This window comes from Zalophus californianus, chromosome 7 (genome assembly GCF_009762305.2).
Source record: "Zalophus californianus isolate mZalCal1 chromosome 7, mZalCal1.pri.v2, whole genome shotgun sequence".
Taxonomy (NCBI): Eukaryota; Metazoa; Chordata; class Mammalia; order Carnivora; family Otariidae; genus Zalophus; species Zalophus californianus.
In genome coordinates, this window is record NC_045601.1 from 29,687,521 (window position 1) to 29,713,788 (window position 26,268).

Consider the following 26,268-nt stretch of genomic DNA (forward strand, 5'->3'; position numbering starts at 1 on the left):
ATAAATTTAGAGGGAAGTTGGCTTTTCTGAAGTTTTATTATGATGTTTGAACATGAAGAGTGCATTTGAAGATTTTTCTCTCATATTGCTCTGTTGAGTTCCTTTTTTGTTTTAGAACTTGTTGTGGGAAAGAAAAAGAGACTTTTGTTGTAGCATTAAAATAATTTAGCTTTTTATCTGTAAGAATGAAAATAAAAGGGGGTGCCTAGGTGGCTCAGTTGGTTGAGTGACCAACTCTTGATTTTGGCTCAAATCATGATCTGGGAGTCCTGAGATCATGCCCTGCATCGGGCTCCACGCTCACCGGGGAGTCTGCTTGAGATTCTCTGTCCCTCTCCCTGCCCCCCGTCCCTCCCTCCACTTTTTGCGTGCTCTCTCTCTCTCTAAAAAATAAATAAATAAAAATCTTTTAAAAAAAGGAAAAATTCTGAATGTCTATGACACGGATGGGTTGTTACTTATATATACAGCTTAGCCAAGGCAGTTTCAGAAATGATCTTCCTACATTACGTGATTCTCAGTGCCTTTTAAAAATATATTACTAGCGACTGTGCACAGCGCTCCCGGCCTGTAGTACAGCTCAGCGCAGCGCGGCTCAGCGGACCGGATCCCAGAGGCCAAGGGCGGGCTCCTCGAGAGGGCGGCGGGGGCACCATGGAAAACCGATTTACCTATGATGATTTTCAGAGCACGAGTGAATGGCTTCTGTGCCACACCAAGCACCGACCTCAAGTGGCAGTCATCTGTGGCTCTGGATTAGGAAAGCTGGTTGATAAATTAACTGACACCCAGAGCTTTGACTACAGCGAGATTCCAAACTTTCCCCGAAGTACAGTGCCTGGTCATGCTGGTTGACTGGTGTTTGGGTTCCTGAATGGCAGGGCCTGTGTGATGATGCAGGGCAGGTTCCACATGTATGAAGCCTACCCGATCTGGAAGGTGACATTCCGAGTAAGGGTTTTCTTCCTTATGGGTGTGGACACCCTAGTGGTCATCAATGCAGCTGGAGGACTCAACCCTGAGTTCGAGGTCAGAGATATCATGCTGATCCGTGATCACATCAACTTTCCTGGCTTCAGTGGTGTAAACCCTCTCATAGGGCCCAATGACGAAAGGTTTGGACTTTGTTTTCCTGCCATGTCCGATGCCTATGACCGGGATATGCGGCAGAACACTCACAGGGCCTGGAAACAGATGGGGGAGCAGAGAGAGCTGAAGGAAGCCACCTATGTGATGTTGGCAGGCCTGTCTTTTGAGACCGTGGCTGAATGTTGGCTGCTGCAGAAGCTGGGGGCGGATGCTGTTGGCATGAGCACGGTACCAGAAGTTATAGTTGCAAGGCACTGTGGACTTCGAGTCTTTGGCTTCTCCCTCATCACTAACAAAGTCGTCTTGGATTATGAAGCCAAGGAGAAGGTCAATCATGAGGAAGTACTAGAGGCTGGGAGACAAGCAGCACAAAAATTGGAACAGTTTGTCTCTATTCTTATGACCAGTATTCCACCACCTGCCAAAGCCAGCTAACGAGCCCTGGAGTGGTCTGGCCTCTCCATAATGGGATCCAAGTAGCTACTACATACTTCGGCCCCTTGCTGGGGTCACGTGCCTCTGCCCTTCAGTAGTAGGAAAAGAGAGGAAGATCACTATCCTTCACCTTTCCCATTTCTCCCACCAGACCCTTCTGCACTGGCTCTTCTGCTCAGTTATCTCAAAGCAGGTATCATCTCCTCCCCCAGCCCAAGAGCTAGAACCCAAGCCCTGCTGTGCCTATGCCTGCGTGTGACTTGGGCTGTTGAACTTGGCCCAGTAGCTACTGCTGTCCTTTTGATGTAATGCTTTCACATTCCTGGGGACTCGGTTCTGCCTCCTCCAAAGCACTAGAGCCCACACGAGGGCTAGCCCAGTCTGATACCCCTTGGAGTTTTGTATTACCCTATTTTGAGAATAAAAAGAAAGATGAACTAAAAAAAAATATATATATATATATATATATATATATATATATATATATATATATATTACTAGCCAGGATTTTATTGTTACTAGTAACAATTCTACTCTCTACAAAAGCTGTCAAGACATATTTATTTATCATCATAATTTCTCTTTCCCCTTCTACCTCCATCTTAATTCCTATGAGAACAGAGATAGTTGGTTGTGCAGGTGAAGAGTAGTCACAATCTATGTGTACTGTAACTGCAATTTCTAAATAAGAAATTATGCTTGCAGTCTTGCTCAAAGAATGATCTTTAGGATCTCAATTAGGACTTAGGATCTTAATTTGAGGACTAGACATGCTGGTCTGTTTTCTGTTTAAAACAAAGTTTCCTAGAGTTAACAAAACCAAAAAGATTGTGACCCAGGAAAAATACACCAAGTTTGCAGTTTCTTTCTTTTTTTTTTTTTTTAAGATTTATTTGTTTGTTTTAGAGAGAGAGCATGCATGCACAGGTGGGGGAGAGGGGAAGAGGGAAAGGGAGAGAGAGAGTCTCAAGCAGATTCTGCGCTGAGCACGGAGCCCAAGGCAAGGCTCGATCTCACCACCCTGAGATCACGACCCGAGCCGAAACCAAGAGTTGGATACTTAACCCAGTATCTCACTCAGGAGTGCCACCAAGTTTGCAGTTTCTGAATGAGACTGAGAAAAATAAACGTAAAAAAAAGACATTATATTGAGTATTTTTTTCATGATGGAACTGTGTGTATACACCTTTGAGTGGTAAAAGAAGACTCTAAGGAGGATCAAAGAAAGCATCATTGCTCCTTCTGTTACCTTGGTGACCATTTGGTCCTAAACTCAGAAGGATTATTCTCTTTCCTAGCCTTCAAGACTTGCTATTCAATCCAAATGTGACTCCTTAGTCATTCTGAGCAGAGTGTAATTTTTTCTTAACCCCACATTTTGCATACTATCTGGGAGAGTGCTGTCCCCCAAATATCTCCCTCTGCGAATCCTAAATGACAAGACAGATAAGACCTTCTCCTCTCTCACTCCTGCTGTCCTGGCTCTTCAACTGCCCATGTGGCTCCGTGCAATCTAAGTCTTGGAAGGGCCACATGAGGTCCTCCAGTCCTCTTTCTAGCTTCTGGCCATGACAGCTGCCCCGCATCACAGCTGCCGCATTATCTTGAGACTCTCTGGAACTTCTTTATCCTTCCCCAGAACTGCTGCCCCTGATGTCTATCTTTGCTATGAGCAAAACTGTCCCCGGCCACAATAGAGGTTCTCTTTCAGTAATGGGAGAATGACTTCTCTGCATTTCTGCCTTTAGTAGAATGCTAGAAAACAGGGGGAAAAAAATCTCTCTCAAGGGTATACACTCTACACTTACCTGCTTTCTTCTAGCAGATGGAACAGAGGACTGAAGTCGATTTTTCCATTTCTCCTATTTCGCTGCATGAAAATCTGAGGTAGCCAGGAGGCAGACCTCCTGGCAGACATGCTTCTTGCTCTTCCTGACCCCCTGCTCACGCCCTGAGAGGGAGCAACGTTTTACACCTTTCAATTCAGCAGGAGGAGCCCCGATTCCCATCCTGATTCCCCACCCCCATTTTCAACAATCATAATAGTTTAATCTTCTGGTAAGAGGGAAATTAATTTCCTCACCATGATGATCCCTGGCCTATAGGCTTAGCCTCCTGGGGCACAAGCAAACCCCTTGTGTAATTTTTTTGGGGGGAACCTGTGTATATTCTGCTGCTTAAGCTGATGTGCATTTTATACTTACTTTTTAACAATTTTAATTATTAAAATAAAAATTTATAATGACTTAAAAAATTAGTACAGATTTTTATACTTCACCAGTATTTATCAAGAACTATGGTGTATGTTTGATTGGAACTCTTTTTTGGTAGATATTTGAAGAAAAGGAAAGGAAAAATGAGAAGCAGCAATAATTAGGTTGGCCAACATCTTTGTCTTTGTTCTTCATTCTGCTTTATGCTCCTTAATAGGTCATGTCTCCCAGTTTCTACACCCCACAGCAGCTTGTCCCAGATGGCGGTGGGGGCCAGGGAGCAGGAATTACTCAACTTTGAAAGGTTTTTTCAACATATGGATGAATGGATGAGTGATCATGTGTTTACCTTACTATTTTTAGTGTTTTGTTTCTGTAGTTAGATTACAAGGAGCATAAAAAAGCTAGGCAGCCTTTGGCCTACAGATGTCTGTTACTAGCTATTATTATATAGAGGGTGAAAAACAGAAACAATATGGCAACTATGAATTCTGATTGGTGACACCACAGATCAAATCACTTCTCTACTCTGAAGCCTCCAATTTTTTCCATTTCAGAACAGAACACAACAAAACAAAATGAAATACGAAGTCCTTTGTGTGGTCTACAAAGCCCTGCATGATTTCACTTCTACCTACTCTTCTGACTGTGGCACTCTTTTCCTTTCTTCCTGCAATCTAGCCAGCAACATCAGCCTGCTTGCTTCTTCCTGAACATGCTGGTGTACTCTTATCTCAGGGCCTTTGTATTTACTCTTCTTCAGCTTCGATCTCCCTACCCCCGATACCCACGAGGCTTTTCCCCCTCACTTGCTCAGATCACTGCTCAAACATGACCTTACAGAGAGACTTTCCCCAACCCACCTTTCTAAACCAGTTCCCCTTTCCTATTCCCATAATAAGTTTTATTTTTTTATAGCACTTACCGTCTTTTGGTATATGTTTGTGTATTGCCTATCTCCTCAATCAGAACGTAAACTTCATGAGTTTGGATTTCGTTGATGGCCTATATTCCCAGCACTTAGAACAGTACCTGGGAAAAAACAGGCACTCAAACAAAGCAGATGTTGTCAGTGCCCCACCCTTGTATCACTGAAGCCCGGTTCCAGCAGCCGGTATCTGCATCTTCAGGTTAAAGGATGGTTTCCAGAAACTGTAGAAGGTCATTTTGCCCACATAGACATCAGGCTTGAGGACTTACAACCCCAATCTCTGCCAAAGAGCAGCCCTCAATAGACAATTTTCAGCATTTGTTGTACAAATAAATACTCCAGTTTCCTTGTCCTTCCGTGGAGGTTCAGAGTAAGGAGGTAGGAGGAGGACTTCTGGGCCTGAGGTCGCTCTCTTAACAACATACTGTTGATTGGCTGCTTTCCCTTCCCAGGATCGTTTCCCCACTCCCCTCCCTTCTTGCATGTCTCAAGTAAATATTTACCCTCAAATTCTTGTCTCAGGATCTGTTTGGAGCAACCTGAACCGAGATGATAAATATTTGTTATTGTTGAATGAATTATTCACAGTGGATTCTGGATATACGTTTAGAAACAAGAGTGGAGGGGGCACAGTTGCAGCATAGTTTCAGGTGGAAAGTTAGCTCAGCAACCAAGAGATGGGGCTACCACATCCTAGGGAGGAGACAAGGTGTTTTATATTATGGAAAATAAAAAAAGTAAAGAAAAGGAATTCTTGGCAGCATCTGAGAATCAGTATCTGCAATTGGGGCCTCCGAAATCTACAAGGCTGAACACAGAAACAGATCCTCGTAACAATGACTTCATGGGTGTGAAGCCAATGTGGTTGCACAGGGCTCCATGTTCAGAATGACCTTGTACTTGGTTTGAAGCCCTGCTATTGCCATCTTCAAATTCTTAGCTGTGTTTTTAAATTTTTTTTTAACAGGGAGCCCTGCACTTTGATTTTGCATGGGGCCTCACAAATTATGTAGCCAACCTGAGGTACACACTATAGTTTCTCATGATAGTTGAGGAAGAGGAATAGACTATCAAGGGTTTGGCATGAGAAAAATAGATTTTATAGAGCTAGGTGGTAGAATTTCCTTCTGGTAGAAATTCTAAGAATCTTCCCATAGTCTGCTTTAATTAAGAGGACTTATTTCTTATTTCAGATAATTATAACAGCCTTGAAAGCAGAAATAATTGATCTAGCAATATTTCATGATACTGTTACTTAGTATAAATTATTAAAACATTTTTGGATAGATGTAATATATATTACTACTTATAGGTTGATTTATACAGAGAAAAGTTACAATGGATACTAGTTAGAAAAAGCACTATGGAATACTTACAAAAAGATCGTATTTTTCATCCTAATTGACCTGTAGTGTTTTGTTTTTGTGATGTGTGTCCTATTTGCTGCTGGTGACTTTTTAACTGATCATTCATCTGCCTTTCCAGTTGGAAGGCTGCCAAGAATTTTTGATATTTCCACTCTAACAACTGGCCTATAAGATACTATTTTTAAAATACACCATTTTGTTTATTTCCATTTAAAAGAGTGAATATTTTATTTTTTTGTTTTTTAAATATTTTATTTATTTATTTGACAGAGAGAGATAGTGAGAGCAGGAACACAAGCAGGGGGGAGTGGGAGAGGGAGAAGCAGGCTTCCCGCGGAGCAGGGAGCCAGATGCAGGGCTCGATCCCAGGATCCTGGGATCATGACCTGAGCCGAAGGCAGACGCTTAAGGACTGAGCCACCTGGACGCCCCTGAAACAGTGAATATTTTAAATGGTACATTTAAATACTAAAAAAATTCTTTTCATATAAAAAAAGTTACTTGAGAAAAAAATAATGATCCCTTGTGAGAAATTCTAGTTGGTGGATTTTTAAGCGGGGTGGCAAGTAAGTAAAGTTATTGCAGCATTTTCCACTAACTAAAAACAGCTGTCATGGGATGATGGGTATTACATCTGCAGCTGACACCCACTTCAAAGAGCAGGTGCTTGTAGATGGTGAAAAAAGAAAAAGCAGCTCTCATACCAGTCTACAGCGGCCTTCAGGAAGTGATGAGTGGGAGCAATGGGAAGACTGGCTTAGCAGCAGCTTTGGGTCACTTAAGTCACAAGAGGTGCCTCAGGGTACTTAGGTGCTCACTGCACTTTCTCCTGGGTGAGTCTTCAATGTCAGAGGCTAAATTGCTGGATGATAACATTTATGAAAAAGTAATGACTTTACATGTAAAAGAATGAAGTTGGACCCTTACCTCTCATCATATACAAAAGTTAGCTCAAAATGGATGAAAGACTTAAACATAAGAGATAAAAACTATAAAACTTGTAGAAGAAACCAGGAAAAAGCTTCATGACATTGGACTTGGCAGTGATTTCTTCTATAAGACACCAAAAGGATAGGCCACAAAAGACAAAATAGATAAACTGGACTTCATCAACATTAAAAAGTTTTATACATCAAAGAACACAACAGCGTGAAAGGGCAACCCAGAGAGTACAGAAAACATTTGCCAATCATATATCTGATAAGGAATTAATATCCACAATATATAAAAAACTCCACCAACTTAACAACAACAAAAAACTAAACAATTCAGTTCAAAACTGGGCAAAGGACTTGAATAGATTTTTCTCCAAAGAATATGTACAAATGTTCACTTAACACATAAAAAGATAATCAGCAAAACTAATCATTAGGGAAATGCAAATCAAAGCCACAGTAAGATATCACTGCTTATCCATTAATGTGGCTTTTATTAAAAATAAAAAGCCAAGAACAAAACCTGTTGTCAAGGAAGTGGACAGATTGGAATCGTGCATTGCTGGTGGGAATGTAAAATGGTATAGCCACTGTGGAAAACATTATAGCAAAAATGTTAAGTAGAAAAATTAAGTAAAATTATATGTCATCCAGCAATTCCACTTCTACATATGTGCTCAAAGGAATTGAAAGCAAGGACTCTAACAGATACTTGTACACCAATGCTCATAATCACATTATTCCTGTTAGCCAAAAGGTGGAAACAACCCAAATGCCCGTAAACAGATAAATGAGTAAATGAAATGTAGTATATACATGCAATAGAATGTTATCCAGCCTTAAAAAGGAGTGAAGTTGACACATGCTACAATATGGATGAACCTTAAAAGTATTACGCTACGTGAAGTAAGCCAGACACAAAAGAACCAATATCATATGATTGATTCCACTTAAAAGAGGGACCTAGCATAGGAAAATTCATAGAGACAGAAGTAGAATAGTGGTTACAAGGGGCTGGAGAAGTGGGGATTGGGGACTTAGTATTTAATGGGTACAGGGTTTCTGTTAGAGATGATGAAAAAGTTCAGGAGATGGGTAACATTGATGGTTGCGCAACGTTGTGGGCATACTTAATGCCACAGAGATGTACGCTTAAGCATGGTTAAAATGGCAAATTTTATGTTGTGTACATTTTATCACAATTTTTTTTAAAGGTTTATTTATTTATTTATTTATTTGAGAGAGAGAATGAGATAGAGAGAGAGCATGAGAGGGGAGAGGGTCAGAGGGAGAAGCAGACTCCCTGCTGAGCAGGGAGCCCGATGTGGGACTCGATCCCGGGACTCCAGGATCATGACCTGAGCCGAAGGCAGTCGCTTAACCAACTGAGCCACCCAGGCGCCCCATTTTATCACAATTTTTAAAAAGAAATCTTTACATCAGTCAGAAAAATGTAATGATTTTTAAAAATTTTGTTAAAAATTAAAAAAAATAGTTTTTAGGGGCGCCTGGGTGGCTAAGTCTGTTAAGCGTCTGACTCTTGGTTTCAGCTCAGATCATGATCTCAGGCTTCGGACTCCGCGCTCAGCGGGGCATCTGCTTGGGGTTCTCTCTGCCTCTCCCTCTGCCCCTCCCCCACCTCCCTCTCTCTAAAAAAAAGAATAGTTTTTATTTTGTTAAATTGAAGTAGAGTTGACACACAATATTACATTAGTTTCAGGTGTTATTGGTTTTTTTTTTTAAGTGATAACATGCATATGAATTTTAGGCAATAGAGAAAATTACCAAGTGGAAAGCAGCAGGTTTTCTGATTGTCTTTAGACATCTCTCTGTGCATTTCTTTAAGACGGTTGAATGAATGACTACATGGACTGACAGTTGCATGTACTGAGATACAGAACATAAACAATTTAATCAGAATGAGATCATACTATAATACTATTTTAGAAATAGAGATGTTATATTTAATTTGACCTAAATATAACTCAAGGGAAAAAAACTAAAATGAAACTGAATTATTGAAATTCAGAATTTTGTTTTTTCTTTTTTCTTTTTTTTACCATAAGAAGGCAGTTAAGACTGGTTCCAACTTAGGTTGGATCATACATTTTTTTAAAGCCACATGCCTCAATTTTGGACAACATGTGAACTGACTCCATGCAATGAAAGAAAGATGATTAGCACTCTTATATTTCCATCTCCTCTACACCACTCTCCCAAGTTCTGTTACTGCTATTATTTTTATTTTATTGGAGTTTAGAACATTTACACCCTATTCTGAAAAATACAGCCCCCCAAATTGTTTGGTTTTAATTTTAAATCTAAATGGGCTTTGCGCCTGGGTGGCTCAGTCAGTTAAGCATCTACGTTCGGCTCAGGTCATGACCTCAGGGTCCTGGGATCGAGCCCCGCATCAGGCTCCTTGCTCGTTGGGGAGCCTGCTTATCCCTCTCCCTCTGCCTGCTGCTCCCCCTGTTTGTGCTCTCTGTCTCTGTGTCAAATACATACATACATACATACATACATACATACATACATACATACATACATAAAGCCTCTGGGATAATAAATGGGCTTAGTGATCATCAGTCTTTTCCCTCCTATTTCTGTTGTTGAGACTTTGGTTTCGATTCACCGTAAAGCTGGTTAGCTTTCGTTGTTGTTAAAGAGGCTTTTTCAGGATGAGCTCTAGTCCTTGAATGCTTTCTCACTGAAGGATGCCTGTATCTCTATATTCGAACATCAAACTGGCAGTATATGATATTCTTGAGTCACATTCTCCTTTCGCAGAGCACTGTAAACACTGCTTTACTGTCCTGTGGTGTCGAATATTGCTGAGAGAAGGTACCAGAGGCTTTCCTGATACACCCCACCCCTCCCCTGTAGATGACTTCTTTCTTCCGCTTGGATTCCAAAAGAAGTCTTTCTTTGGCTTCGAAGCTCAATAACTTACCCCGTATATGTTCCATTGTGGGCCATCTGGCATCAGTCTTTTCTTGCACATGGTGTACCATTTGACTGCAGAATTAGCTATTCCTTCATTTCAGAAGAATATTATTACTGAATTATGTTTTAAAATAACTTTTTCATTAGGTTTGTCGAGGTGGTATTTCAAGGCCCAAATTATCTATATGTTGGATAAATTATTTCTGTCTTCAGTTTACTTTATTATCTTTGTCCTCTATTTCCCTATTATTTTAATTTCTTTCTTTATATTTTGGATTCACAAGGAATATTTCAAGGTTTTTTCATTCAAATATCAGGTAACTAGATATTCATATGAATCCTATGTATATCCATGCATAAATATATCCCGTTTGCTGTGGCCTACAGATTTTAAAATCTTTTTTTAACAATATAATTTTTACTCTTAATTTATTTCATTGCTTGAGAGCAGGAGTCAGCATGCTTTTTCTGTAAAGGATCAGAGAGTAAATATTTTAGGCTTTATGAGCCACATATCATTTGTCACATATTCTTTGTTTTTTGTTTTTACAATCCTTTACAAATGTGAAAACCAATCTTAAATTGCAGGTACAGGCCATACAAAAGTAGTTGTGGCCTGTGGACTCCTGGTCTTAGAATCACTTTATCACCTCTTTCTATTTTTTTATTAGCTTGACCTTCTGTTCTTTTTATTAAATGTGTACACTTATTACATTATTTTATATAATAAAGTGCTTGAGAAATCTGCTTCTATTTCTTTATTATTTTTTTCAAAAAAGGTTCTTCACCTAATTTTGCTACTAAAATATTTTCCTCCCTCCCTCTACCCCTCCCTGTTCTCCCTTTTCTTCTTTCTTTTCCTGCCTCCCTTCCTCCCTTCCTTTCTTCCTTTTTTCATGTGTTTGTCTAGTTGTCATGATGTTTTCTCCTTCTTGTTCATGTTTTACTTAGATGGCTTAGTTCAAACACTCTGCCTTTTATAATATAGTGTGGCTGTGTTCTCCCTAATTCTCTTCTCACTTACCTTGGAGACCTATTTATTATTTCCCCTCTGAACTAATATTTGAGGGTATTTTTATTCTTTCAACCCACTTTTTAAAGAGGTAAGGGAAAAGAAAGAGAGCAAACTTAATCTGAGCTCATGCAGCCCTTGCTGGGAAATCTTGTTTTGCAGCCTTCTTAGGGTGTGAAAGGTCTTGTCCTGTAACTCAGTCCAGTTAGCCAGAGGCATATCCCATGCATGGGTTTTGGCTTCCCACCCTAAGACAGCATAGCACCCTGTAGAGTGACAGGTACTGAGAGCCTTCTGTCTCAATTGAACTTCTAAGTTAATTTTAGGGGCTCCTACTTTTGAGGAATTTCTCTAGATTTTTCCCACGGCTACCAGTAGGTACCCTAACCCTACTCTGCAATATTTTTAGCTCATCTTTTTTACTCCTTGCTGGTTATGTCTGGGGAAGATTTAGGAGCTATGCAGTGTCATGTTGTGTCCCATCTAAAACTTTTGTCCAACTTAGTTCAATTTTATTCGCTTTTCCTACTATGTTTGGAAGAGAGATTCTATAATCCTGCTTTATTCCATAATTTTCCCTCAGAAGTCTTTTAAAAGAAATCTTCGCAGTAAAAATTCATATATGATCTACACACCAACATAATGCTAACCAGTGTAGGTTAATTATAAAAGCTATGATATTTTAAATCCAATAAGTAGTATAATACTCAAATGCCAGTGCCAGACTATGAGGCACTGAAGAAATGAAAACACAACCGTGGAATGGCAGGATTGGAAATGACCCCTCAAAGGTCACATTTTGAGTGTATTGGCTCTGGGACAGTGGGCTAATAGTGTTTGCAGTCCGCTATAGAGAGAGGTTACATCAGGCACCAAACACACACACACACACACACACACACACACACACACACACACACACACCCTCCTCAACTGTAAAAGGTGGTATACATCAAGAGACAGTCTGATAGCAGTTCTCAGTGAAGAGAGGCCTCTAGTATCTGGAGAGAATGGTGAAGTCTTCCTGTAAGAAAGTGAATGTGATCTGAATCTTAAAGGAAACATAGAACTCATTTGTCCCTTTTCATAATTTTTAAGTAAGAAAAAATTATTCTTAGCTTCAAATTGCACTATTTTTTTTCCAAATTGCACTATTTTAAAAATACCATGATTCTGGGCCTAAATCACATAGGTCATGCTTTCAGAAATATTGTGGGGGAAAATCAGCAGCTTCATGATGAAATAGAAGTGAGTCCAACACCTTGTTTTCATGTATATCTTCATCTGAAGGGCTACCCTAAAATTAGAGACATGGGAAAAATAACTCACAGCTTTCTCTAGTATTGCGTTCTATAATCTACAACCTTGTTTTCTTCTACTAGTCAAAAGTATTGCAATTTTAAGCATCTTGTGGAAGAACAATATCAATAGATCACTAATAGGATCCTTAGCTATAAAAGTATGTTGAAATAAATTTTAAATTTATTTGGAAGAAAATCTGAGTTAGATTTGCTAAGAAATTTTAGGAAATAAAAAGCAATTGGAGAGATTTGTTCTATGAGTTTTTATGAAGTAATATTAAGTCACCATAATTAAAATAATGTGGAATTGGTATAGGAATGATCAGACAGAGCAATAGTTTGAAAAGTCCATAAACACCACTGGAAACAAGAATGTAGTATGTGGGGGCACCTGGGTAGCTCAGTCTGTTAAGGGTCTGCTTTTGGCTCAGGTCATGATCCCAAGGTCCTTGGATCAAGTCCCGCATAGGGCTTCCAGCTCAGTGGGGAGCCTGCTTCTCCCTCTGGCCTTCCCCCCTGCTCGTGCTCTCTCTATCTCACACTCTCTTTCAAATAAATAAAGTCTTAAAAATAATGTAGTATGTGAACAAAGTGGCATTTCAAAACACTGGGGTAAAGGATGGTAATTCAATAAATGGTGTTTTAGCAAATGGCTAATTATTTGAGGGAGAAAATATAAAATGTATATTGTGTATACCCTTTTATACAGGAGTCTCTATGTGTATATTCCTGCCTTCAGGAAGGTCCAAAATCAGATCTCAGGGATAATATGTTCTTAAATGTTAAAACTAAGACCTTTAAGTGCCAGAGAATAACTGTTAATATCTTTACAGTCTCTGGGTAGAATGAGCATTTTTAAGCTTGGTGCAAAAGGTAGCAGATTAAATTACATAAAAATGAAAATGTGAAGGTTTTTTTGTAAAAACATTAAAAACTAAAAATCAAAAGAAAAGAAATTAATGAAAATACTGCTATTTTATAGCAAAGAACTATTACATAAAGAGTACACAGAAATAAATAATAAAAAAGTCCCATATAAAGGTGATTAAATATGTGAATAGGCATTTCACAAGAGAAGAATATAAAATGAAAGACAAATATATTTTTTAATTTGGCTATCGTTAGCTGGCAAAGAAATTTTAGGTTTTAAAGGACTAGCAAGATGTCATTTAAAGAAAGACAGCAACATGTGGACAAAGATTTTTTTTTTTAAAGATTTTATTTATTTATTTGACACAGAGAGAGAGAGACAGCGAGAGGGGGAACACAAGCAAGGGGAGTGGGAGAGGGAGAGGCGGGCTTCCCGCGGAGCAGGGAGCCCGATGCGGGGCTCGATCCCAGGACCCTGGGACCATGACCTGAGCCGAAGGCAGAAGCTTAACGACTGAGCCACCCAGGCGCCCCCAAAGATGATTTTTTTATTTGCTGGCAAGGGAGAAGGAGAAGCAGGCTACCCACTGAGCTGGGAGCCCGATATGGGACTGGATCCCAGGATCCCGGGATCATGACCTGAGCCGAAGACAGACGCTTAACTGACTGAGCCACCCAGGTGCCCCCCCCACATAACCTTTTAAGGTAATGTTATACAAGAATATTTAATGACATGAAACAATGTCTATTATAGAAGTAAAATGGAAATTACAGATATTGCATACACTTTAGAACAGTTCCATTTTTTCCCACAGGGCTGTGCTTTTCCCAGTGATGGCATTTCTGGAAAAAAATTTTTTTTGACTATTTTTCTTTTCCTTTGTACTTTCTAAAATTTTCTACCATAAACTCTTATAAAGAGAAAAATGTTAAATTTTTTGATAGCGTCAGAAGTTTTTGCCAGTAAGTGTCCCCTGAGGGAACCGCCCTGATAACGTTTTGTGGTTTTGATATAATAACATCTGCTTTCCAGAGTGAATTTAATCCTGATGTAGTGTCAGTAGAGTTCCTTAATCAGAAAGACCAAATTGCTTTGTTCTCCTGCAGCACTGCAAAATTATTTTCACAATCGGGCTGAAAAACAGCGCTTCAAAATGGTGTGCGTTGAAAATATGATGATGCTATTCAGTGAGTGTTTGTTATTTACCCCTAATAGCCATAAAGGAGAAGAACAGTGAGCATTTGGAGAGGCTGGATTAGAAATCTGAAGACCCAGGTTCTAGTTCCATTTGTTCCACCAGCTTGAGGTGTGCTTTAGAGCTAATGAGATAATAATAATAATTACTCGCATTATTATTATTAAGCTCTTGATTACTACACATTACTTTCCGCAGCACTTTACTATATTATCTCTAATTCTCGTAGCTTCTTTCTCAGGGTATTAAGTCTCCCTATTTTCCTGAAGAAGAGAGAAACTGGGGTTCTGAGAGCTTGCTGACTGGTACCCAACTTCTAAGTTGCAGAGCAAGCCGCAATGATACTTCCAGTTTGTTTCCTTCGCTAAAGACCTTTTGACCCAATAAACATCAATTAAAGGTAGTAGCTTTGGTTTACTTTGGAGGCAGTGGCTTGCAAAGAAAAGCTCAGTAATTTATATTGACCCAAACCTTCCATTGACCAAAACCTGTCATAATTCTATTCAGCAAATACTAAATAAATGCCCCTAAGTACCATGTGCCATGTTAATTATGGCGGGCAATGCTCCTTGCTTTGTAGAAGCTTCAAATCCAGAGTGTTGTGTTTGGAGCCCGGGCCCTTCACTTCCTAGCTGTGTCGGCCTTGCATTCTGACTTCTTGTATCCCAGCCCCTTCTTCGTCTATAAAATGGGAACAATAGCAATACCTGCCTCAAAACACCCGAGGAGGACAAAAGGAGTTACAAGCGATGGGCTTGGAATAGTGTTTGATATTTACTAAAGTACGAATATGTATTTATTGAAGAATTAATAAACAAGCCATCTGGTGCCTAATTATGTAATGTTGATAGTGTTCCCTGGTAGAACTACTAGCCTACTTCCAATTTTGTGCATGTGTCATTCCTTCTAGTTACATCTATATCTCTTGAGCAATGTCCCTGTGTATATACTGAACTAATTGTAATTGATGCCTTTTTTACTCCCTGGTCCTCTGCTTGATTACAGAATCTGAAAAATAGGATCAGTAATATTACCAAACTCATCAGTTCATTGGTTAGGTTGAAGGTATTTGAAAAGACTGTGTATTAAAAATGCGTATTGATTACTAGTATGGATCAGTTGTCTTCTCAGTAGCTTTCTTTAAATATAGAAGTTTAAGACAAAATAAAAGGACTAAAAATCATAATTTGGGTCAAATATAGAATTAACTCTCATAACATGATAGTTCCTAAGTGTCTGAGACACTGTTTTAAATATGTTTCAGACACACAAGGCAATATGAATATATGTTTTTCTGAAATTTTACGGGATTCTGGAGTAGGTAGTGGCTTAAGACTTGCTTTAGTATTTTAATATGCTTGGACACTTTTTATTGAGTTTGTGACGTCATACAAAATTCTGATTATGTATCCCTGCCTAGGTTGGCATGTACCAAGAATATATTCATACATTTGAAAGTCAGAAAAGACAGTCCTATTTCACAAATAATAAAAGAATTATTAAACAAACATGAGGAAACAGAAGAGTAAGTGATTTGGTTAAGCACCTGGTGTGTGAATTAGTTAACAGTGCTAGTTAATTAAATAATGAAATTCTTGGCAAAGTAGTTTTCTGCCCAATAAGCAAGATTCGATTGTTAAAATACATACGTAGAAATGCACACTTCCTCTCTCAACGTGGTTTATTTTTCAATGAATTCACTGCAGTATAAAAAAAAAAAAGCATATCAAACAACCAGATATGGTGTGCCAAGTACCATGGAAGATGTAGAGAAGTACAAGAGAACAATGACCAAGCTCAGGAGGTAAACTGGTCTTTGGAGGATATGATTTTGCAATTCTTTAGAGCATTTCAGGTTATTTCCTTGTTCACAAATGACCACGCATTAAAAATATATATAAGTTCAATTACTTAATGGAGAGCTCAGTTGCATCTAATCTACCCATCACACGAATTCACTCATTAATGAACAAATGTATTAAGAATACCTGAAGTGGTGGGGCGCCTGGGTGGCTCAGTTGCTAAGCATCTGCCTTCGGCTCAGGTCCTGATCCCAGGGTCCTGGAATCGAACCCCACATGGGGCTCTCGGCTCAGCGGGAAGCCTGCTTCTCCCTCTCCCACTCCCCCTGCTTTGTTCCCTCTCTCAGTGTGTCTCTGTCAAATAAGTAAATAAAATCTTTAAAAAAAAAAAAAGAATACCTGAAGTGGTTAGTATCTCAGAAGATTTTCAGCCTCAGGCCAGGCCATTTTCACTTGAAATGTAACCATAATCATGCACGTGTCAAAACTCATTTACTATGAAACTGATATTGGTTTTGAAGTAGGTTAATACTTGTTTAAGTATAGGCAGTGAAAATATCTCATAGATTTTTCCCACCCTCCTGGTCTCTCTTCCTTTGCTTATCTCTAAGTGCTCAGTGTTTGAATACTTTGAAATAACATTTTTATAGTATATATTTTTAAAATTCTACTTCAGAACTAACTTACAATTAAAAAAATCTTTTTATTCTTTCAAAAAATGATCTAGAATGGAAACTCCAAATACATCCTGTATTACAAAAGTGTAACCAAGTCTCATGTTAGACTTGAAAGGCCCAGAGTATTTAATCTTATTTACATTAAACAATGGAATAAAAATCCAACAAAGCCTCAAAGGTTTTAAAAAATTGTTTTTGGAAATAAGAAAACTTAATTTAAGCAGTAAAGATAATTATCATGCTTAAAAAAAATAAGTAGCAGTGAATCACCAAGGACCATTTTACTATGAGTCATAATGATATGTGGTCAGAGTCTTTAGTAGGTTTGCTTTTTTTTTTTAAAGAATACCCTTTGGTGGTTTTCTTCTGCCTCCAGATTTTTCATAATTTGGCATTGCTTTCTGGGGCTGGGACTTTTCATCTCTAGAAGATTCACTACACTATAAATACAGTTCTTGTGGTTCACATGGTACAACAGAGTTGTTCATACAATCCCCTTCAGTGTCACCCACTCAGCTCCTTTCTCCACCCCATCCTGTCGCATGTGCAGACACGTAAAATGTTCAGTTGATAAACAGGATGGCTTAAGGTGAAAGGTGAGAAGGAAAAAAGGATAATATGAAGTTTTTCAAGGGTAGACGTATTACATTTTATATCCCCCTTGGTGATTAACGTACTTCGCCCGTAATAGAACGTTAATAAATATTTGTTGACAGAGAGAATGAAGAGATAAAAGAGTAATCTTTGAGTATAGTTTGTAGCCTCTTTCACTTGTATTTGGGAAAGTGATTTAATTGAAACAACATTATAAATAAGGACACTGGAATAATAATAACCTATGTTAATGGTACTTTATAAAACATATAAAACACTTTCACATAATTTATCTCATTTGAACTTCACAAAACTCTTGTTAAGGAGGCAGATGTTATTATAGTTGGAAAATATAAGGTACAGGATCAAAGATGACAGTGTTTTCCTTCAATATCTCACTAACAAAGCACCGACCTCTGGGAGTGTCTGTCCTCTGGATAGCATATCATTAGTTGTGGTCATTGTGGTAAGCAGCAAACCATTCCAAAGATTAGAATTACACCAGTTTAGGGTTGAAATAATTAGTCTAACCAGTAGCCTTTATGTAAACATGGACACAGTGGCGGGGACTGAGATGGGATAGAAGCTTATAAACTAATATTAGGCAAACAATAAATTTTTAATGAGGACTTACTACATGCCAGGCACTTCGAAAGGCTCCTTCTCATACGTTTTCCTCATTTTGCAAATGAGGAAATTGAGGCTCTTAGAGATTGAGCGACTTTTCCAAGGCCCCACAGCAAGTACGTGTCAGGGATAGAATTCTAACATCTAAAAAGTATGATAAAGGTTCTTCTCTTAAAGAGTTTAAAATTTTGTTGGAGGAAAAACTATGAGTTACATGCACCAACTAGACAGAGATAGAGCGCAGAACAAACTCAGTTGTCCTAAATAATTCAAACAGTGCAGATGGCATGAGCTAGAGTGGTTCAGTTTTTAGGCAAAGTAGAAAACTTGAGATGACCCTTGAAGGGTGAGTAGGATTTGGGCAGGTTACATGTAAAGACAAAGTGTTTCAGGCAAAGTAAAGTGCATCAGTAAATTGCCAATAGAGAGGTGAGCAAAGCAGAGTCAAGGGACAATAAAAGGTCTGGGAACATTGTCACAATCATTAACAACTGCCATCTTATATGATTTAGGGCACGATGCTAACAAAGTCAGCAAATTCGGAGGCCTTAGACACTTTATACAAGGAGTCAGAGGGGGCGATCAAGGACTGCGGTGGTTGATAAAGGTTTCATGGAGGAGTTGAATCTTCAGCTCAATTTTTTTCTTTAAGATTTTATTTATTTATTTGACAGAATGAGAGAGTACAAGTAGGGGGAGCAGCAGAGGGAGAGGGAGAAGCAGGCTTCCCGCTGAGCAGGGAGCCTGATGCTGGCTCGATCCCAGGACCCTGGGATCATGACCCGAGCCGAAGGCAGACGCCCAACAGACTGAGCCACCCAGGCGCCCCTCTTCAGCTCAATTCTAACAAAATCTTAGCACTTAGATATACAAAGAGGAGGAGAGTGAAACCAGGAGAATGCTCTTGGGAAAAACATGCTGGGTTTAGGTGTGTTTTGTTAGAGAGCAACATTGTGATGTGCCTCGGATGCCAGGGTTTGTGCTTTTTCAGTCAAAATTTAGAACCATTAAGGGTTTGGAGTTTCCAGTCGGGAAAGACAGATATAGATAAGCCTTTGCTTTTTGTTTTTTTTTTTTTTAAATTAACCATGTGGTTGTTTATAAAACTGACCGAAGGAGAAGAGAAATACCAGTTAGGTTTAGAACCGCATTTCCTGTCCATAAGAGAAGACATTGAAAGGTTACACCAGGGCCCTCAGAGGCCAGGCAAGTAAAGGCCAATGAGCGTGAAGAGTTGGCGGAAGGGAATGGTGGGGTCTGTGAAGAACAGAAGAGCACAATCCATGTCTTCCACATTTCATAGCTCCTATGTGTTCACATCCTAAAGTTTCTGAAGTGGGGGTGCATCTTATAGTTCTATATCGCCATCAGTGAGGTCGCAGTTATAATGTAGTTGTCATTGCCTGTGCATGCATTACCCTTGGTCATAGCTGTTTGTATCATGGTTGATTCAATTTAATTACATGCATTATTGGTACTACATGTATTGATTTTCATTGTCACATGTCTTTTAAGAGGGTATGCTATTATTTGGCATTGAAGGTCAAGGTAAATAGGTACCCCAAAAAGGGCATGCAAACAGAGCAGTGGAGGGGGGGCATATGTTTGATATTTGCTGTATCTACTTTTTATTGCTTCTGTAACAAGTTTACACAAACTTAGTGTAGATCAGAAGTCTGACACAGGTTTTATCAGGCTAAAATTAAGGTGTTTGTAGGGCTGTCCTCCTTCCTGGAGACTCTAGGGGAGAATCAGTTGCCAACTTCTGGGGGCTGCTCACATTCCTTAGCTCATGGCCTTCTTCCTTCATCTTCAAAACCAGCAGCAGTGGGTTGACTTCTCAAATCACAGTTCTCTAACTATCCTGTATATTCGATACATCTCCCTCTGATGCTGACCTTGGCTGGGAAAGGTTCCTGTTTTTAGAGAGTCATGTGATTAGGTTGGGTCTACCTAGATAATCTTCCCATCTCAAAGTCCTTAACATTAACCTTTACATCTTTACATCTGTAAAGTCCTCCTTTTCCATGTAAACCAACATACTCACAGCATCCAGGGATTAGGATTTGGACAATAATTGAGGCCATTATTCTGCTTACTACATTGGTAAAGCAAAAATTCATCTTTTGAGAAATGACCATAGCTCCATATTTTCTTGCAAAGTAACAACCAATAGTTTATGAGACTCAGAAAAGGAAGTTATCATAAAGTAGCTGTTATATTTTGTTACTAAGAAATATACAGAAGATTTTATTACAAGCCAACCAGTGTAACTAAGTGAAGGAAAAATTGCCCAATCCCTCAGAATGAATATAAAATATTTCAAAGCCAAGCGGCTTTCCTCATAGAGGTTTGGAATATCAGAGGGATAACAGACTGTTTAAAATCTAAACCACATAACTTCTCCCTGTTTTAGTGTCTGAATTAGTCGGGCATTTTTTGCCCAGTTAAGTTCTAATATATTTCAACCTGGCTTTGTTAGAACTATGTTGTCCTCTCTTTGCCCTTTGACCTCTTTCTAGTATAAAAGAATAAGACAAGCTTCACAAGTCACGGTATGTGTTATTCCTGGGCGAGAGTACGTTAGTGACAATTTCCAGTGTGGGTGGATTTGAGCTTCTGAAGGGTGAATATTTTCCAGTTTGCCTTTCTATCAACATCAAAGACTTTATTGTCATATCTGCCCCCATTTACTGCTTCTATCTTGTGCCTATTGTAAATGTTTTCAACCTTAAGATCTTTTACAAAGATTTTGTTTCATATATTTAAGTTATAGTTAATTAAATGGAAGCTTTTTGAGTACCTACCCATGCCAAAAACTCTGCTATTCATTCATTCATTCATTTATTCATTTTTGACTGATTTTAATCAAAGAAGAACATAAATGAATGTCAAATTCAGCTGTTGTAAGAGCTGTGAAGGAGAGATACATAGTATTACCAGGCTTTCTTTTTTTTTTTTTAAAGATTTTATTTATTTATTTGAGAGAATGAGAATGAGAGATAGAAAGCACGAGAGGGAAGAGGGTCAGAGGGAGAAGCAGACTCCCCGCCGAGCAGGAAGCCCGATGTGGGACTCAATCCTGGGACTCCAGGATCATGACCCGAGCCGAAGGCAGTCGCCCAACCAACTGAGCCAACCGGGCTTTCTAAAAGGATTTGACCTAGTCCAGGAAGGAAGTGATGATTCACAGAGATTTAAAGGAACAGCAGGATTGAAATAGACAAAACTAGCAAGGTGCATAGTACTTGGCACACAGTAGGTACTCAATAAAGAGAAATGGTGAGTAAGTTGTGTCCTGCTCATGTACTGGGATCTCTGTTCAACTTTGATTCCAATTCTCTGGGAAACCCGGGTTTCTTTCAATTTCAAAGCATGTCACCCTGGGATGACAGCTGACAGTGTCTTTTTGACCCCTCTATAGTCTCTTTTAAAAACTGGTTTTCAGGGACCGTTAGCACCTGCTCACTGGAAGAACGCCAGCTCTGTTTGAGATCATGTGATAGGAGAGCCATGGCCTTTAGCTACACAGCAACCACACAAGTAGCTGTGGTTTGCCTTGTACAAAAAAAAAAAAAAAAAAAAGAAAAGAAAGAAAGAAAAGGAAAAAGAAATTATTCTACTTTAGAAACTGCCAGCCTCTGGAGTTGTTGTGACGCTGTCTGTCTTCATGTCTGGCTGTTTGGCTGTTTGTTCCCATGTGTACTGTGACTCATGTTCTGTCTTGTTCCCTTGCCATATGGTTTACAAAGGTAAAACTCCCTCAAGGGAAAAAAAACCACAATCACATGACCATTTTTAAAGCAGTGGAACTTAGGTTTTAAATCCTCTTATAAGTGAAATGTCTTGTGGAATGTCTTTTGCTTAAAGAAATAAAACATAATCATAATAGATATTAAAAGTGTTTCCTTGGTGGTAGTGGAAGGGGAGGAAGGCATGGAAAGGAGGCAGGACTCAGGTGGTGGTGTGTGAAAGTCATTGGTAATATACTAACTGGGACCCGTCTGGGGAGATCTTTGCCTGCTTCATACATGAAGGTACAACGCTCACACAAAAAGGCATGGGGTTCTAGGATTTATGGGTAGGGAAGGGAAAGGAAATGGCTGTCCTCAACTAGCTGGTTGTCCTAATCAGCCACCTGGTCCAGCTGTGTGAATTCAACCATGGGTTAGCCCTCAGCACCCCCAGCTTTTTCTTTTTCATTGAATCTCAAAAGGATGTGTAAGTTTTTGTCTTAATTCCTATGGCTATGACATCACCATAGAAGCCAAAGTCTTTCTACATAGTCATCATAAATACCCTAGTCCAGTGCTTAACTTCTGTCTCTTCCATGAGCAGAAAAAGGCTTTCCTAATACTAACAGAGTCAATATATTGAATGTATCCTGTGTGTCAAGTACGAGTTCCCCATCATGCTGTAATCCTCACAGCAGTGCCATGAAGGAGTTATCATTTCCCTTTTACAGAAGAAACTGAAGTGTAATGGTATCACTAGCTTAACATAATGCACTTACCCAGGGATGTGTGTCTATGAGTGGCTCTAGAGCCTACACTTTTTGTGCTATGCCAACATAGTATTTCTGTTACTCAGGTTTTTGTCTTTTTTTTTTTTTTTTTTTTGCCATAGTCTAGTTCATTGTGGATAAGAATCTGGACTAAATCATTTCGCTGCTCTTTCCAGATCTCAGACTAATTTTCCCTAGTTTCAACAATGAAGTAACCATAATAATATTCAAGTGATGGAGTTCAGAATAAATTTTCTTCTCTTCTTCCAGATGTGGCTGAAGTTAAATAAAAATAAGTGCCTTTGTTCTATTTTTAACGCATCATTTGAATATAAGGATCTTTAAGGGTCACTGAGAGCTGGGATGTTGGAGTGGAAGTTACCTGTGCTGACGTCCTGTGGTTGGAATATTCTAAACGAAGCCACTGGTATTGACACTGTGATTATCTTTGAGACTTGAAAATCCAGAGTGCAGAACCACAACAGTAGTAACAGACACAAGGTGTGGAATATAGAAACACGATGTTCAGAGCTTTTACCAAATTCACAATTAATTTAGAACCCAGTCAATCTGGAGGAAATTATTGCATAAACAAAAAGAGAAAATGCGTTAGGAGAACTACTTCGTGTGAAAGCAGTTGAATTTGTCTTTCTGTGGTATGATTGTATACACAGAAACACATTAAAGTGTTGGCTTGAATTAGGTGAACTTGCTCAGGGCATCCCTGGAATCAGTCCATGCAGCACATCCCTCTGTCTGTCTGCAGCCATGGGTAGCTTCTGCAAGAAGCGTGCTGGGGTAGGTGGGGGGGAAATGATAAATCAGCACGTGCCATCCCATCTCCCCCCCGGGGTGGGGGGCTCCCCTGCTGGCCCTAAGGAAGAGTAAACTAGATCTGAAGTTGGCTACGGACACTCAGGTCTAAGCCAAGAGGTTAATTTGTAAAATATTCAAGGCATTTATTATATATATTTTTTGAACACAAACCTGCCATTGTTGACTTTTCCCCAATATTTGACTGTAGAAAGGTACATTTCTTTTTGTATAGATCATCTACCAAAAAAAATTCCTCTAGAGCTTACATTCAAAGTCACTTTGGTTCAATTCTTAGGTTAATTGGAAGTAATTTTAAAGCCTGACTTATCTATTTGTAGAGGAGGGAGACTTCCAAGTTTGACTCAAAATCATATGTTGCCACATGAAAAAGTTCTCAACATCGCTGGGCATCAGGGAAATCCAAATCAAAACTCAATGAGAGCCTCTTATTTATCCTGGATAATCTGCTCTGAAACCCAGGGTCGATCACATAGATTCTTTTTCTTTTTAAGGGTTTTGTTTTTTTTTTTGGTGAAATTTCCTATATATAATTTTTAGTAAAAGATACCTCTGAGGTTATAGTGATTTTACTCCCAATTTTTTTGATGATTATACAGCATCTCCATCATGTTTATAAGATTTTTCATTAATTTTGATCTTTTCTTGGAGACCATGCTTTGCATTTGCAGCATACATTTCATTCTCAACAGATTAGGTAGAGTCAAGGTTGAATTTCAGAAACTGCTATTTCTTCCTTCTTTCCTTTATTTTGTCATTCTTCACCAAATTATGGTTTCCTATATTTGACTGATACTGTAAACACTAACTTTAAGGTTCTTTTCATACCTATACCATCATAGATAAAATGTATTGTTATTCAGTAAATATTTATTTGGCACTTTTCTTCTGAAGAGATGAAGGGTTGAGCGCCATAAATAAAACCTTCAAAATATTGCAGGGAATTTTTTTTTAAATTCTATTTCTTCTGAGAAGTTACTTTGGTCATTGATTTTGAAAGCCACCTTGCTTTATTATTTGTTTAAGATTTTATTTATTATTTGAAAGAGAGAGAGAGAACACAGTGGGAGAGTGAGAGGGAGAAGCAGACTCCCTGCTGAGCAGAGAGCCCGATGTGGGGCTCGATCCCAGGACCCTGGGATCATGACTGAGCTGAAGGCTGATGCTTAACGACTGAGCCACCCAGGTGTCCCAGGAAATTTTTTTTTTTTTAAGATTTATTCATTTTATTTTTAGAGAGAGAGAGAGAGAGTGGGGTTGGGGAGGGGCAGACAGAGAGAGAGGGAGAGAATATCAAGCAGACTCCCCGCTGAGCACAGAGCCTGATGCGGGGCTCAATGTCATGACCCTGAGATCCTGACCCTGAGATCATAACCTGAGCCCAAATCAAAGGTTGGACGAATAACTGACTGAGCCACCCAGACACCCAGGAAATGTTCATTTAAAGCCATCATACTTACTGAATTTAGCTGGCTATAAATTAGCTGGCTATATATATCAAATGCATGAAAATACTTCATATTATTGGGTATTTCCATCACAGCAGGAAACAAGCTAACATCTTCACTAATTACACTGAAGGGTCACCTTGAGTATTAGCCCAGTAGATAGTTCTAAGAATTTTGAGCCCTTAAAAGAATTCCTTTAGTCTAGGATTGCTGAGGAGAGTTATTTATCTCTGAAGAATGTACTTACCATCAATTTTCAGTTTATTCTTACATGAAATCTTTGGTTCATGACAAAAGATGAGGAAATATAATATTTTGAGAACTGAGTTCAGTTGTAGTAGTTCAGGACACTAGAGTAGAATAAGGACCTTTCAGGCAAGAAGGTATTAGATAAATAAAAAAGTAAAAAGGGGTTTCATTATAATTGTAGATTTTCAAAAAATAGAAAAGGAAGTAATTAGCATGTTTCCCCCAGTCCATGCTGTGTTTCCCTCTCTAGGCCTGACAAGGCCAGCTTGCAGCCCCCATTTGAAGCATCTTTCACTGGTTCTGACTTCCCCTCTGCATCTGGTATTTCCAGTGATTTCTTTATAAGAGCATAAACAATATTCTTTGCAGTTAATGACTATGCAAAAGTGGCTTTTTTTTTTTTTTTTTTTAGTTTCTTTATGTCTTTGCACTTTTTTCTCTCTGCTAGGTCCTCCAGATAGTAGTTGTTCCAAGAATCTGCTATAAATCAGGCCTCTCATATGTCAAGCCTTAAAAAGATAACCATCCATACTCTGGATGGCCTTGCAGAAGATCTGATTATAACATCTCTTTACTTCTTTACTTTTACTTTTGTTAGAAAAGTATTTGTGTATTTATTCAAAGGGTAAAAAAGTCTATATAGCAATAAAAATAGACATTTAATATACACAGGGATATAATGAATAATTTCAAATAGCATCCAACACTAAAAGTATGCATGAAAGAATGTAGTACAAGGAAATATGTGGAAATCATGGTAATCTCATCATCCGTTAGAATAAAGTTTTCTTTGTTTTTGTTTGTTTGCTTGTTTTTCTCTTTAAGGAAGTGATAATAGAGGAGAGATAGAAACCAGAGTTTAAAAAAAAGTTAGTGGTACTTGAATAAACTATGAAAAATCTCTGGCAATTGAGTAAAAAACTGGGTAGCTGCATGTCCATTATGCAAATTCAAAAGGAAAAAATACTTGTTTTGCAGACTATGGATACCTATCCTCAAAGCAAGACAAAGCTTTATTTTTATTTTTTTTAAGATTTTATTTATTTATTCGACAGAGAGAGTCACAGTGAGAGAGGGAACACGAGTGGGAGGAGTGGGAGAGGGAGAAGCAGGTTTCCCGCTGAGCAGAGAGCCCAATGCTGGGCTCAATCCCAGGACCCGGGGATCATGACCTGAGCCAAAGGTAGATGCTTAACGACTGAGCCACACAGGCATCCCAAGACAAAATTTTAGAAAGA

At 38.9% G+C, this 26,268-nt stretch overlaps 1 pseudogene; it reads left to right on the forward strand.

The window, feature by feature from the left end:
* Window positions 1–654: 654 nt before the first annotated feature.
* Window positions 655–1,570, forward strand: LOC113927401 (annotated as a pseudogene).
* Window positions 1,571–26,268: the final 24,698 nt, after the last annotated feature.